At 33.9% G+C, this 13,590-nt stretch overlaps 1 pseudogene across 1 annotated transcript; it reads right to left on the minus strand.

The window, feature by feature from the left end:
- Positions 1–754: 754 nt before the first annotated feature.
- On the minus strand, positions 755–12,710 carry LOC143603223 (topless-related protein 4-like; annotated as a pseudogene). Its single transcript, XR_013148006.1, has 25 exons — positions 12,630–12,710; positions 11,908–12,087; positions 11,697–11,810; positions 11,446–11,604; positions 11,186–11,369; positions 10,967–11,087; positions 9,601–9,713; positions 9,317–9,503; positions 9,109–9,218; positions 8,915–8,984; positions 8,761–8,834; positions 8,567–8,662; positions 8,383–8,478; positions 8,180–8,307; positions 7,258–7,492; positions 6,028–6,184; positions 5,839–5,957; positions 5,042–5,191; positions 4,833–4,943; positions 4,032–4,211; positions 3,831–3,959; positions 3,644–3,739; positions 2,542–2,730; positions 2,215–2,381; positions 755–1,212 (listed from the first exon to the last, which is right to left on the minus strand). The product of XR_013148006.1 is annotated as a topless-related protein 4-like (transcript).
- Positions 12,711–13,590: the final 880 nt, after the last annotated feature.

The raw sequence follows: 13,590 nt of genomic DNA on the forward strand, positions 1-13,590 counted from the left end.
GCCTAAAAAATCAGTTTGAAATTTGGAAAAAACTTAACACCATTAGGTTTTTTTAACCGAGGATCATTGAAAGCCAACTTTTTTAAATTTGGGACCACTGGTGGGAATAAATTAAGTTTGGATTATTATCGGCCAATAACAGAAATTTGGGATTATTAAAATCCAATTTTCCTAAAATAAAACAGCGCTAATTTGTTAAAATTTCATATCTATTGAATTTGATTTCACTAACTAATGGAGCTGTAATTTAAACCCGATCCAACCGAAAATTTAGTTAATTTAGATTATTGTTAGTTAGAATTTGAGTCCATCTATATCCCATGTCTAGTTTAAATGAGAGCATTGTATATCGGTTTTTCATAAGAGTTTTCTTCTTTAACAAAAAATCAAAAGGCTCGGTATTCGATCACAAAACTCTTTGTGGCGTGTCTGGTACTTGGTATCGATTGTCTCGTCATCCTTACCTAAAATGAAACTTTCATGCAGGAGCAAGAACTAGCATGAATATCTTATCTACAAACATAAACGTGATCCAATTGGACACGTTCAAGTATCTTTAGAAAACTGACGCTGCTGATTCGTTTGGATTCCATTTTGACCAAAAACCGGCCATGAAAACCGAACGTGAATCTCAAACATAAATTTTTTATAATAATCATTTTTTTTTCTTTTGTAATCCACCCAGCATAAGATATTAAAAAAAACCCAAAAGAAAAAAAGACAAAAAAGATGAAAAACTATGTGGCCATTAACAAAGACCTGCATCATTTCCAATTTTATAACTAAAGATAAAAAGAAAAAAAATAAAACAATCATCAGTTTGCATGTCGATAAACTTTACACCATAAAACCAAATCTTTTTTTCTACTACCGGAACCTAACGCCTAAACAGCAGCGAAGCGATATCAATTTCTAAAAAACCGTTTCTTAAATTATGGTGTCGAGTCAAAACTAACTTGTAAATCCCCATCCTATCACTCCATGTACCTAAAGTTTGTAAGTTACCTTTGTGCTTGATCAGTTGTACTTGCTGCACCGGGAGTTGTACTACTTGGACCCGCACCACCGTTCTCTAGAGATGGAGGTGATGTGCCCCATTTGCCTTCTGACTCCAGTGGTTCGAGTACACACACGCCACCGTCACTGAGTCCCAATGCGAGTTGATCTGGTTCGGATGGGTGTGCAGCTATAACAAGTGGGTGCACCCTTAAACTGAAAAGGTTCATAAAATTAGAGGACACAAAAATATTTATGAAATAGTTATATAAAATTATAAATATTGTAAAACTGTAGGGTTTGTAATTATTTGTAATATTACATATTTGTTACACTTTTTTAAACAAATATGAAAAAAGATGTTTCGGGCCTGTGCAGCCTGTTTTGGCCCATTATCCAACCTGTTGGACTAGAGGTACACAGAAAAAACAGGTTGGAAACTGAGCACGGTTTGGTTGAACCTGAACCAAACTGTAGGGTTGAGACTTGAGAACGGCGTAGCCCTAAAGTCTAAACTTTGAAACCGATTTGAACCCGGTTAAAACCCGCTCATTTTCCCTCTCAAAACAGGTTGGAAACCGAAGCTGTTTCACCAAAACACATTGTTTTGACTTTCTTTTGCCTAACCCAACTCAAACCTTATTCTTTCCTTCTCAAAACCGGGCTTGACTTTCTTTGGCCCAACCCAACAGAGTTTCAAACCGGTCAAACCCATTCTTTTCCTTCTCAAAAACCAGGTTGAAACTCGTAGCAGTTTCACCGAAAATCAAGTTTGACTTTCTTTGACCCAAAGCCATCGAGCTTCAAACCAGTCAAATTTGATTCTCCAAAAACCGTGTTGGATCCCCAACCAATTTACTAAAAACCAGGTTTAACTTTTTTGGACCCAACCCGACTCGTTTTGGGCCTAAAACCCGATTTATGCACCTCTGCGTCTGATCACCCAATTTGACACCTTATAGAATAAAAAAATAAGTTTGGTACACATTGCAGTTTCAGACGATCAATATACGAACTGGTCAAACGTGTCAAAAGTATGGAATTCGGAAATATATTGTTTTCAGTCAAAATACATCCGAAAAGTACCCGTGTTGACCTATAAACCGACCCTCTCCCTTTGCCACCTCAACAATATCATTTGCATAACATAATTTTAACAGTAATTAAAAATATGTGAAGGGCTGAAAAACAAATATGATAAAATGAACAAATACCGACTTTGGATTGCTTGGCAAATAAGCATTTGAAGTAATCCGGCATCGCAACCTCAGTGTTGATGAAGTAAGAATACCGACACTCGCATCCTCAAATCCCACAAATATCGATTGGCTATCACACGAGTAAGTAGCATGGGTAATCAATCCACTTGACTCTGGTGGGAACCACTGTTTCACAACAATATGCATCACAATTCATCAGTAACTAATGGATTTAGTTATAAAAGCATCTGGGTCAACCTAACCCATTTTGACCCGAACCCAATGAAACTCGGAACAATTTTCTCTGAAAGTGGGCAACTATATGAATACTTGGTGAATAAGATACCTGTTTGGGTGACTCCAATTTAGGTGCTTCATAAACGGCTATCTGAGTTTCATGTACAGCTAGCAAATGTGTTTGGTCTTGGTGAAATTGCACACGCGTGTCAGCAAGGGGACCTACCACACGCCCTGCTGGAATTTGCAGAGGTTTACTTGTTTGTTTTTCCCATCCGTTTGTGTTCCAAACACACAACTGCATACAGAAAAAAGCTCTCTTATTATGAGGATGATTATTGTCTGTCAAATATGTTTACAAACACAAACGTGAACAAAAGTTATTCAGCTTTTGTTCATTTAATTAAACAAGCAAACACATGTCATGTTCGTTCATTTAAATTGGCTTATTTTCGTTCATTTGCATTGATTTATGTTCTTTACGTTACGTTTGTTTAAGTACGCTCTTTTACATCCGCTAATATATTCATTTAAATCTTTAGGCACATAACACTTTAGTCTAGTTTTAATAACTATTTAAGCACAACACATTGTTGTTCACGTTCACATTTTATTGGTTTTAGCTTTTGGTCGTTTATCTATGTTTAGTTATATTCGTTCGTTTACGTTCATAAACTGTTCGTTTATATTGTTAACAAATAAACCTAAACGAGCGTAAACACATTTATTAGTTTAGTTGTTCGTGTCCGATTGCTTGTTCGATAAAAGTTAAACACATAAATGAACATGAGCACACTCAATTTTTAATGAACGAACGCATACAAGATAACCCTGCTCATTTAGTTGTTCGTTTCCAATCGTTTGTCCGAACACATTTAGTGAACAAACAAAAACAAACAAAAACAAACGCGAACACATTTAGTGAACAAACACAGACAAGATAACCATGTTCGTCTAGTTGTTCGTGTCCAATTGTTTGTTCGGTTAAAGTTCAACGAACGAACGCAAACGAACACGAACACGTTCGCTTTTTTAACGAACGTACATGAACAAGATAACCTCGTTCGTCTAGCTATTTGTGTTCGATTGTTTGTTCAGTTAAAGTTAAACAAACGAGCACGAACATGCACCACCCTTGTTCGCTATTTCGTTTACAGGCCTATGAAAAACTAAACAGCCCGTTAACTAAAAATATGAACAAACCAAATTACCTGAGAATCAGCACCAGAAGATACTAGAACATTAAGCACATTGGAGAAAGCCAATCCAGTTATCCGTTTATGATGGCCTTTCAGCTTCGTTTTAACCTATTCATATAAACAACAAAAACATCACTTTGTATGTTGACTACAGAGTTGACTTTTTCAATACTCTTGAATAAAAGATCTAATAAACAACCTCATCAACTCGGACATTGTATATGTGAATTGAAGAATCCTCCATTCCAATGGCAATAATATTATTATCTTGTGGATGAAATGCCAAAAACGTTGCAGCTGGTGGTGGGGACATGAATGTAGTCATAGTCTGCATGATTTTCAAAAGGGTATAATGGTCATATATGTGTGCGATAAACGTGGATATAAAATGTTAACTAACCTTAAACGTCATCATATTAAACAAAGATATTTTGCCTCCAGAAGCAGACATAACATATGAGTCATTCTTGGACAATGCAAAGCATGGGACGGCATCTTCAGGGTTTGTATCACTAATATCGTTAGTCATCAAAATACCGCTTGCTGGTTGCCATAGTTGAGGTATCACATTAGCAGTAGCCTAAATAAAGTAATTGAAAACATGTCAGAACACAAATTTAAGAAATATAGAAGTGAATCCAAGTTGGCACCTGTTTGGTTTGTAAATAAAGGTTTGGAATTGAAAATTATAATGTGATATCATCATCATCATCATCATCATACTCAGTATATCCCACCAATAGCAAAGCTATGTATATATAATGTGATTATATATACATATAAAAAGCAAATAGCAGTTAAACTCACAAAAACGCTGTTCATTTTTTGGGTTCAAATAATGCATTTTTTAGTATCGTAAACTATACCAAGTGTCGTTATCGTACCAGTACCGTGAGAACCCGAACTGATACCGATCAAACAACGTAAGTACCTGAGTGTTGGTATTATCAGGACTGGTATTAGTATTCGTTTTTATGGATTTCGGTTGATGTAAAACATGTGTCAACATCCTTTACAACATGGGCACGGGTGTAAGTATTATCAAGAGCAATATCAGTATTTGTCTTTATGGTTTTTGGCCAACGGGTAAAACTCGTTTACTAGTAATAGCATAAGACCAAATCATCTTTGTTGATATTATTGTATTTATGTGATTTCTTGCTTCGGCATACAAATACTATTTAAAAATAAATTTTAGTACCTTCCCAGTTGAGCTGCGGTCATTTCTTGGCCATTTCCATAGTTTATGAACCGCATTAGCTGCTAAAGCCAATATAGCAAGTCCCGAGTTTGTGTATATCAATCTTGAAACCTGTACATGTACCGCGTTGACCAAAAGCCAAAAAAAGTCAAACCAGTTTAAAGCAAAAAATAGTGACAACAGTATTAAAACTGAAATGAAAATGATACCCTCATTGGTGAAGATGTACTATCAGGGAGCCTTAAAGACCGACACTGTGACGGTTCAGTTATTTCGGTTAACTTCCATATTCTAGATTTTTCCACAGCCTCATCTACAATTCTGGGCTTTACATCAATCGGGCCCCGATTGTCACCATTCTACAAAATTTACACCATGAGTCATGACCACTAAATATAAATTATCTAAAAATGGTAATTTATAGCCGGTAAACAAACACAACGTTTAGTGAATTGGACTGAAATCGTTCAGCAGAAAGTTCATTTATTTAATAAACAAAAACAACATGAACAAAAACTGTGTTCATTTGATTAAACTATTTGAGCTTATTTATGTTTGTTCGCTTATTGAATAAACGGGTGAAGGAACATGAACAAAAATTTGTTTCATCTGATTAAACGAGCATGAACACATGTTTCGTTCGTGAATGTTCGTTTATGTTAGGTTAAATATTAATTAACACTAAGTACATAAAAAATTATATATATATTCATGTTATGCTTATATATTTTAACTTCAATTTTAAGTTACATTCATGAACTTTTGTTTATGTTTGTTCAATTATGTTAGTTTACATTTATTTGAGTTCATTCACGTTCGTTTAGATTTTTAACAAACGAAAATGTTCATTTTCTTACCAAACAAACTTGCAAAAGAAATTTGTTCGTGTGCGGTTAAATTCAAATAAACGAGTGAGCACACCCCAGTTCGTGTCCATTCGATTCGTTTACAGGCCTAGCAATCTGTTCATACTAATTATCAAAAAATCAGAAAATAAAATGCTAACCATAACCACCATTGGAGGCATAGGTGTAACCCTATCCATAATGCTGGGTCCCACAGGTGAATTAGCAGCAGCACCAAACATGGTCATCATTTGGGGCTGTATATGTATCAACCATTTCATTAAGACGCCATGAAAATTTATATAAAGACAATTTTAAAGCATAATATTAAAAACCAAATTACCTTCACAATAGATGCAGAGTGACCCTTGAAGGGTCAAAAGGTCGACTTTCCATTGTTCTTAGTAACCTAAGTCCATCTTGATTAGCAAGAATCTTGATCCCGTTTTCGTTTGTGGATACAGCCAACAGAACACCTTCTTTGTTGAATCTTATACAAGGAGAAGCCTGCAAACACATCAAGAACCAACAAATAAGTAGAGTACAGCTGGTGATTTCAGCCCGTTTACCTGTTAACCGGTCGATTTGAGCAATTTTTTATCACTAACAAAAAGTTCGGATTTTTAAATAAAGCCATGGGTGTAAACGAGCCATTCCCTGCTCGTGTAATACTCAAGGTCAGCTTGTTAAAAGCTCAAAGTGTGCTACTCGAGATCGGCTTGTTAAAAACTCAAACCGAGCTCAACCCTGAGGATCGGCCTTAAAACAAGCTTGTTTAACAAACGAGCATTAATGCGAGTTTCACTTATCTAACTCAAGCTGTCTCGCAAGCCTATTATTTATATAATTTTTATTTGACGTATTAAATTTTTATAATAGTTTTTATTATATATCAAATTATGATAACTATATAATATATTATGCTATATATAAAAATCACAATTTAAAAAAGCTGAAAATGTAAATAAATAAACTATAAAATAATAAACGAGCTGAGCTCAAGCTTGAAAAAACAAACTCATGGGTCGTGCTCGCTTTAATAAACGAGCACGAACCCGAGTTTCACTTATCTAACTCAAGCTGGCTCGCAAGCCTATTATTTATATAATTTTTATTTGATGTATTAAATCTACATTTATATAATAGTTTTTATTATATATTAAATTTTGATAACTATATCATATATTATGCTATATATAAAAATTATAATTTAAAAAAGTTGAAAATGTAAATAAATAAACTATAAAATAATAAACGAGCTGAGCTCAAGATTGAAAAAACGACTCATGGGTCATGCTCGCGTTTTAGAAAAAGAGCACAAAACCTAAAATATTTCAAAGCAAGCCGAACACAAGCCTAGTCGAGCTCTGGGTAGGCTCAGTCTCGTTTGCCACCCCTAAATATAGCTTTTCTAAACATATTTATAGCCTAGTTCAGTTTTACATTGATTTCAAACCCAGCCTAACATGACTTTTTGAACCGAAATTTTTTTTACCCATTTTGAACAATAAGTCAACTGTTCATGGCCACCAATTATGAAAACTCAGTTATATATCTAAATGTAAGAATCCGATGAGTACCGGTAAACCACCATCAGCATCAGTTGTTGTCAATAAGTTAACATTATCCATATCCCAGAATTTAACCATAAATTCATCACCGGCAGCAAGAAACCGATTCTTTGTAGTATCAAACCGCACAACTTCAACAGATCGTTTACCGAGCCCGATATAAGTACGTTTCACAGCTCCTTCACTTTCATTCCATTCAACAATGTAAGAATCTCCATCTTTACTTGTTCCACATGAGAATAACCTATTGATTATGCAAACAACATTAGATATGTATATTAGATGCCAAATATCATAACAAAACATATAGTTTTAAGCCAGTCTTTTATAGGGGCAATTGCATATATCTCATTACAAAAATATATCAAATTTACTCATTTTGATTTGTTTAATAATAAATAAATTACAGAATGACTATTTTACCCTCTTTCCTAAAAGTTCAAAGTTTCCCAAATTTTCATGTTTACTCTTTTTTTTAATGTTTCGCAAAATATTTTTTTTCTTTTTTACTAAGTTTTTCTTTTTGCGTTTTTTAATTATTTTCTTTCGTCTGAATAATCTACTCTTCCGACACTCGTAAAAAATACGGGTGACAATCATCAAATGAAAACTAGTTAAAAATGAGTAAATACGTAAATATGAGAAATTTTAAAGTTTTAGTAAAATAAGATTTAAACACTCATTATATAACTTATTTTAATAATATAAATCAAAATGGGCAACAAGAGGATATATACAATTTCAGATTTGGGTTGGGTAAACATGCAATTAGTGAAGTTTAGAAGGGCATATATGTAATTCTCCCCTTTTTATATTATTCGTTTGTGAATGTATCAACCAATGACCAATTTGAAAGTAAACGAGTTGAATTTTTCACACAAAACATCAATAAATAAATAAAAAGTTGAAAAAGAAATATCAAATTTTTAACCTTGTTCCATCGGCGCTATATGCCATCGCGGTGGATGAATGGCCTGGTGCATCGTAGTCCACCCTGGAACCCATATTGTCATACAACCAAGCCTTTATTTTCCCATCGGTTGATGTAGAGAAGATAAACTGGTACACATAAAATAAAAAATAAACAAATTGGCAGTTGCACAGTGTTTATAACAAATTAGAGGCAATTTTTACCTGAATAGTTTCCTTGACATGTGGACATATAGAATACACTGGTGCTTCATGACCCTCAAATGTAAACTGTTTTGCCCCTGTTACTGCATCCCACACCTATAATAAAAGAATTAAAATTATATATAAATAAATAAAAGATTTTAACGAAAATAGAAACACCGAGTCAAAAAGTAACGAAACAAACCTTTATTAATCTATCCTCGCCACATGTCACAATGCAAAGTTGTTTGTTCGGGTGAGAGAAAGCAAGATCATTAACACTGCCACCATGAGCCTCAATCTATACAACCATAACAAATAAAGTGGTTAAATATAAGAAACGCCACCTGTCACTACTTAAACAAGAAAAGATGAACCTAGATATCAAACAAGACAAACCTCCAAATGGTTTCTGAGATCATCAGCACCATGATATGAGTATATCTGCACAATATGTTTTGAGAATGCAACACCTATATGAAAGAAAAAATACCGATTAGGTTATATTTTAAGAGAGAATTATTATTGAAGAAAGGTAACTTATTAATATTACCAAATAGTGATCCATCGGGGCTCCATGTTACACGATTTATAATTGCAGTATTGTCGTTGGTCAAGGATGCCTATTACAAACACAAGTCACAAGTCAAATTGACTACTTAGCCCAAAAATACCCTATATTGTTACAAAGGAGACATTTTTCAACAAAATAATAAGTTAAAAAAAGACTAATGTTTGGATACAAACCTGCAAAGGCATTGTAAGAACACTAATATCCCAAATCTTGAAATTCTTGTGAGCAAGTTTCTCCCTGCTAGCTACTTCCCATATCATGATGTCACCATTGCTAGTTCCAACTAATATCAATAAAGGAAAATATAAAATAATATTATTTTACCAATTTCTAGCATTAATAATGTTTGAAATGTAATGTTAATGGGAACCAAGCACTTACCAAGAAGCAGAACTTGCTGTATCGGATGAAATTCCATACTTTTGACTACAGACCCCTGATTTAGAGTCATCACCACGGTTTTAGGCAAATCATCAGAAGAGTAAGAGCTTTGACCATGACTTTGACTTAGACTTTGACTTTGACCCATATAACCAACAGGTAACATATTTACAGGCATATGATTGACCTGCTAAGAACATCATACATGCATCAGCATATAGTTTCTAAAAGTGTTTCAGAGGATCCTTATATAAAGAAATAACATAGGGAAAAGTATGCCATACTTCATCAGATATCCCAAATGTGTGTGTTCTCTTTAACGAGTGTTCAGAATCAGCTGTTTGATAATCCACAGCTGGATTGTTGGTAGGAGGAGTCCTAGGTCGCTTTAGCATAGCTTCAATATGATATAAAACAAAAAAAACAGCAAATCATATTCAGAAACATTGCACTCTCTATTAGGCTTGTAAACAAACTGAACGTGACCATTTGTGAACCATTCGTTTATTTAATAAATGAACGAACACGAACATATTGTTTTTGTTTGTTTAGGTAAATGAACAAACATGAACACATGACACGTCTCCATTCATTTATGTCTACTTGTTACGCTCATTTATGTTCGTTTACGTTCTTTAATATGATCATTCAAATGTATTAGGCCCATTACAATATCGTCTAGTTCTAATGATTTTTGAAGCCTAAACATTTATGTTCACAATTACTTTTAATTGGTTTTAGCTCAATTATGTTGATACGTTCGCTCGTCTGTGTTTAGTCACTTGTACCCACGAACATAAACGAAATCAAACAGGAACAAGTTCAGTTTCTTGATGAACTAACACAAACAAGAAACCCTTCATTTATGTTCGTTTACGTTCTTTAATATGATCATTCAAATGTATTAGGCCCGTTAAAATATCGTCTAGTTCTAATGATTTTTGAAGCCTAAACATTTATGTTCACCGCCCTGTTTGCGGTGCACGCATATAATGTATATATGTGTGAAACCTCATGTGGGCAAAAGTGAAATTGCACTAATTTTGGCGTTATTTACTAATCTCGTGAAAATAACGTTAAAATTGGCGGAAGGTTAATCAGGCATCATGTGGTGGCGTTGATAGCCGAAAGACAAGGGTACACGCAACCAATTGGCTGGTATCCCGGTGGTTGAGTGCTATGTGCCTTATGTCCAAGGCTTGATGCAAAACTACTATCGAGCCGGGGGTCTCACCGGAAGCAGCCTCTCTATTCCTACGGGGTAGAGGTAAGGCTGTCTACATCTTACCCTCCTCAGACCCTACCATAGCTTTGCTATTGGTGGGATTTACTAATGATGATGAAACATTTATGTTCACAATTACTTTTAATTGGTTTTAGCTCAATTATGTTGATACGTTCGCTCGTCTGTGTTTAGTCACTTGTACCCACGAACAAAAACGAAATCAAACAGGAACAAGTTCAGTTTCTTGATGAACTAACACAAACAAGAAAACAAAAGTTCATTAACTGTACGTGTTTGATCGTTTTATTTGGTTAAAGTCAAAACAAACGAACATGCTCCATTCGTGTTTGTTCAGTTCCTTTACAAGCCTATTCTCTATTATAATACTTTTATCAAGAATTTAACCAAGATGAAAATACACATACCGGCATTATTCGGCGGAGTGAAACCAATCGGAACCGTGGAAACTGATGGATGAGGCACGGCTGGATTTGCCATCCAACCAGCAAGAGACGATGGCATAGGTGCAGGTGCAGGCTGAAAAGGCTTAAAATACAAATAACAATGTACAAATTAGGTTAAAAAACTAAGTTTTACAGTTACAACTTTAAACTGACTGTAAACAAAAGGCTAATTTCACTTACACCATGAGCACCTAGAGGTGGAAAGCCTGCAGGCTTTGGTACAGAACCCATTAACGGATTAGTAACCGGTGATGGGGCCCGTGCACCATTTGGCTGTGACTGCCCGCACGAATGGTCAACAAATAGTGTTTTGATATCAGGGTTCGGCTTCGGGTTCTTACAAAGCTGGTGTTGCCAATTCAAACTACAATTTGTATTCACATATTAATATTGAAATAAACTCATGTTACTGAATCAGAAATCAAAAGCTAGATATGAACCTTTGGTTAATAAGTGTTCGAAGCCTTGAATTCTTTAAGCCAGGAAAGTTTAACTTGTCACGGAACAGGGGATTTGCTTCAATCAACTTCTTTAACTCACCCAGCATTATAGTCCTAGCAGATTTCGTGTCTCCGTATTTTGATAATTGTTCATTGTCCCTGTACGCATGCATGTATTTATATCAAAACTTTAAACTTTTTACAACTCGTACGTATTATGTATTAAGTATTAACTATTACAATTTACACACCTGAAGTTATCTAGAGTCAAAAGCTGAGTTATTTCTTTAAACAGATCTTCATTGAAAGCAGAAAACACTTTCAAATCCTTCACTAGAATCTCAACCCCTTTAGAACGATCCTTCCTGCAAATTAATCAGATTATAAGAAACCTCAATATTAATCAGACTAAAGATAGCCTAAGTGTGTATACGTATGAACAAAATTTGAATCAACACATACTTGTCTAGGGCTTCTAGATACTTCTGTTTTCGTATCTCGAAGAAGATTTTCATTGAGTATCTGTTATCATCAACCTTTGTGAATCCAGAAAGATACTTCTCCACCTCATCCCATTCACCATTTGTCACCATTTCTTCAAAGTATCTCATATTGAAGAAAAAACCAGATTCTTGCTCCAACCTCCACAACAAAATAATAAAAATAAATACTAAATACAACTTACACAAAAGCAGGTAGGGATGATCATTTGGTACCAAGTAATGGGGGGTACCGGTACAATACCAAACTGATACCGTACCGCTACAGTTCCACTTTTCCAAAAATTCGGTATCAGTATTTTCGGTACCAGTACCAGCATTTCATAATGAGTACTAGTACCATACCAATACCGTACCGGTACGGTTCCCACTTTTCCAGAAATTCGGTATCGGTATTTTCGGTACCCAGGCATTTCATAACAAGTACCAGTACCACACCGGTACGGTTCCCAGTTTTCCAAAAATTCAATCATAGCATTTTCGGCACCGCTACCCCGCATTTCATAACGAGTACGATACCATACTGGCACAGTTCCCACTTTTCCAGAAATTCAGTCTGTAATTTTAGTACCAGTAATGTACCGGTCTCATCCTTAAAACACATGTGATTCGCTTATAACAAACAAAATCTGCAAAAATGAAAGAAAACAAAACAGAAATTCAATAGATAATATTAAACCCTACCTATGAACAGTCCTCCTTGAACTTCTCTTCATCTAGAAACTGAAGAATTAAAAACACAAGCTCTCTGCTGAGAGAAGACATAGCTTCCTCTAATCTGCAATCAAATCAAATTGAAAATTTTAATAAATAAATAATAATAATAATAATAAATATTCAGAGACAACATAGCTTTCTCAAACTGCAATCAAATTAAAATTTCAAAAAAAAAACCTAAAAAAATTACAAAAAATTCCAAAAAATACATGAAAAAAATAACAAAGTTAAATAAAAAAAATACAGAAATAAAATACTTAATACGTAGAAACAACATAGCCTTTTCTAAGTTGCAATCAAACTAAAAGTGAAATAATAAAAAAAAATAATTAAACAATATTCAATACAAAATAAATACAACAATATAATAATTAATACTAGGCACAACATAGTTCTCTCCAAACTGCAATCAAAGTAAATTAAAAAGAAGAACTAAAAAATTAATAGTATAAAATTACTGAAATTACAAGAAAAAAACAAAATTAAACAAAAAATAAAAAAAAATACAAAAATATAATAATTAATACTTAGAGACTACATAGCTTTCTCTAAACTGCAATCAAATTAAAAAACTAAAAAAAATTAAAATAAATAAATAAATAAAATTCAACAACAGCGTTAATCACAACCAGGTATACTTAGAGACAACAAAGCTTTCTCTAAAACTGCAACCAAATCAAACTTAAAAACTAAAAAAATAAAAAATTACAAAATATACATGAAAAAATAAACAAAATTAAATAAAAAAAATACAACAACATAATAATAATTAATTAATTAAAGACGACACAGGTTTCTCTAAACTGCAACCGAAATAAAATTAAAAAAAAAAATAAATCCAAAAAAATACATAAAAATAAAAAAAAATACATGAAATGAAACAACAGCGTTAATCACTAACAGATATACTTAGAGACAGCAAAGCTTT

Source organism: Bidens hawaiensis, unplaced genomic scaffold, assembly GCF_021521415.1.
Source record: "Bidens hawaiensis isolate Kalapana, Puna unplaced genomic scaffold, B.hawaiensis_p1.1 tig00061060_1, whole genome shotgun sequence".
Taxonomy (NCBI): Eukaryota; Viridiplantae; Streptophyta; class Magnoliopsida; order Asterales; family Asteraceae; genus Bidens; species Bidens hawaiensis.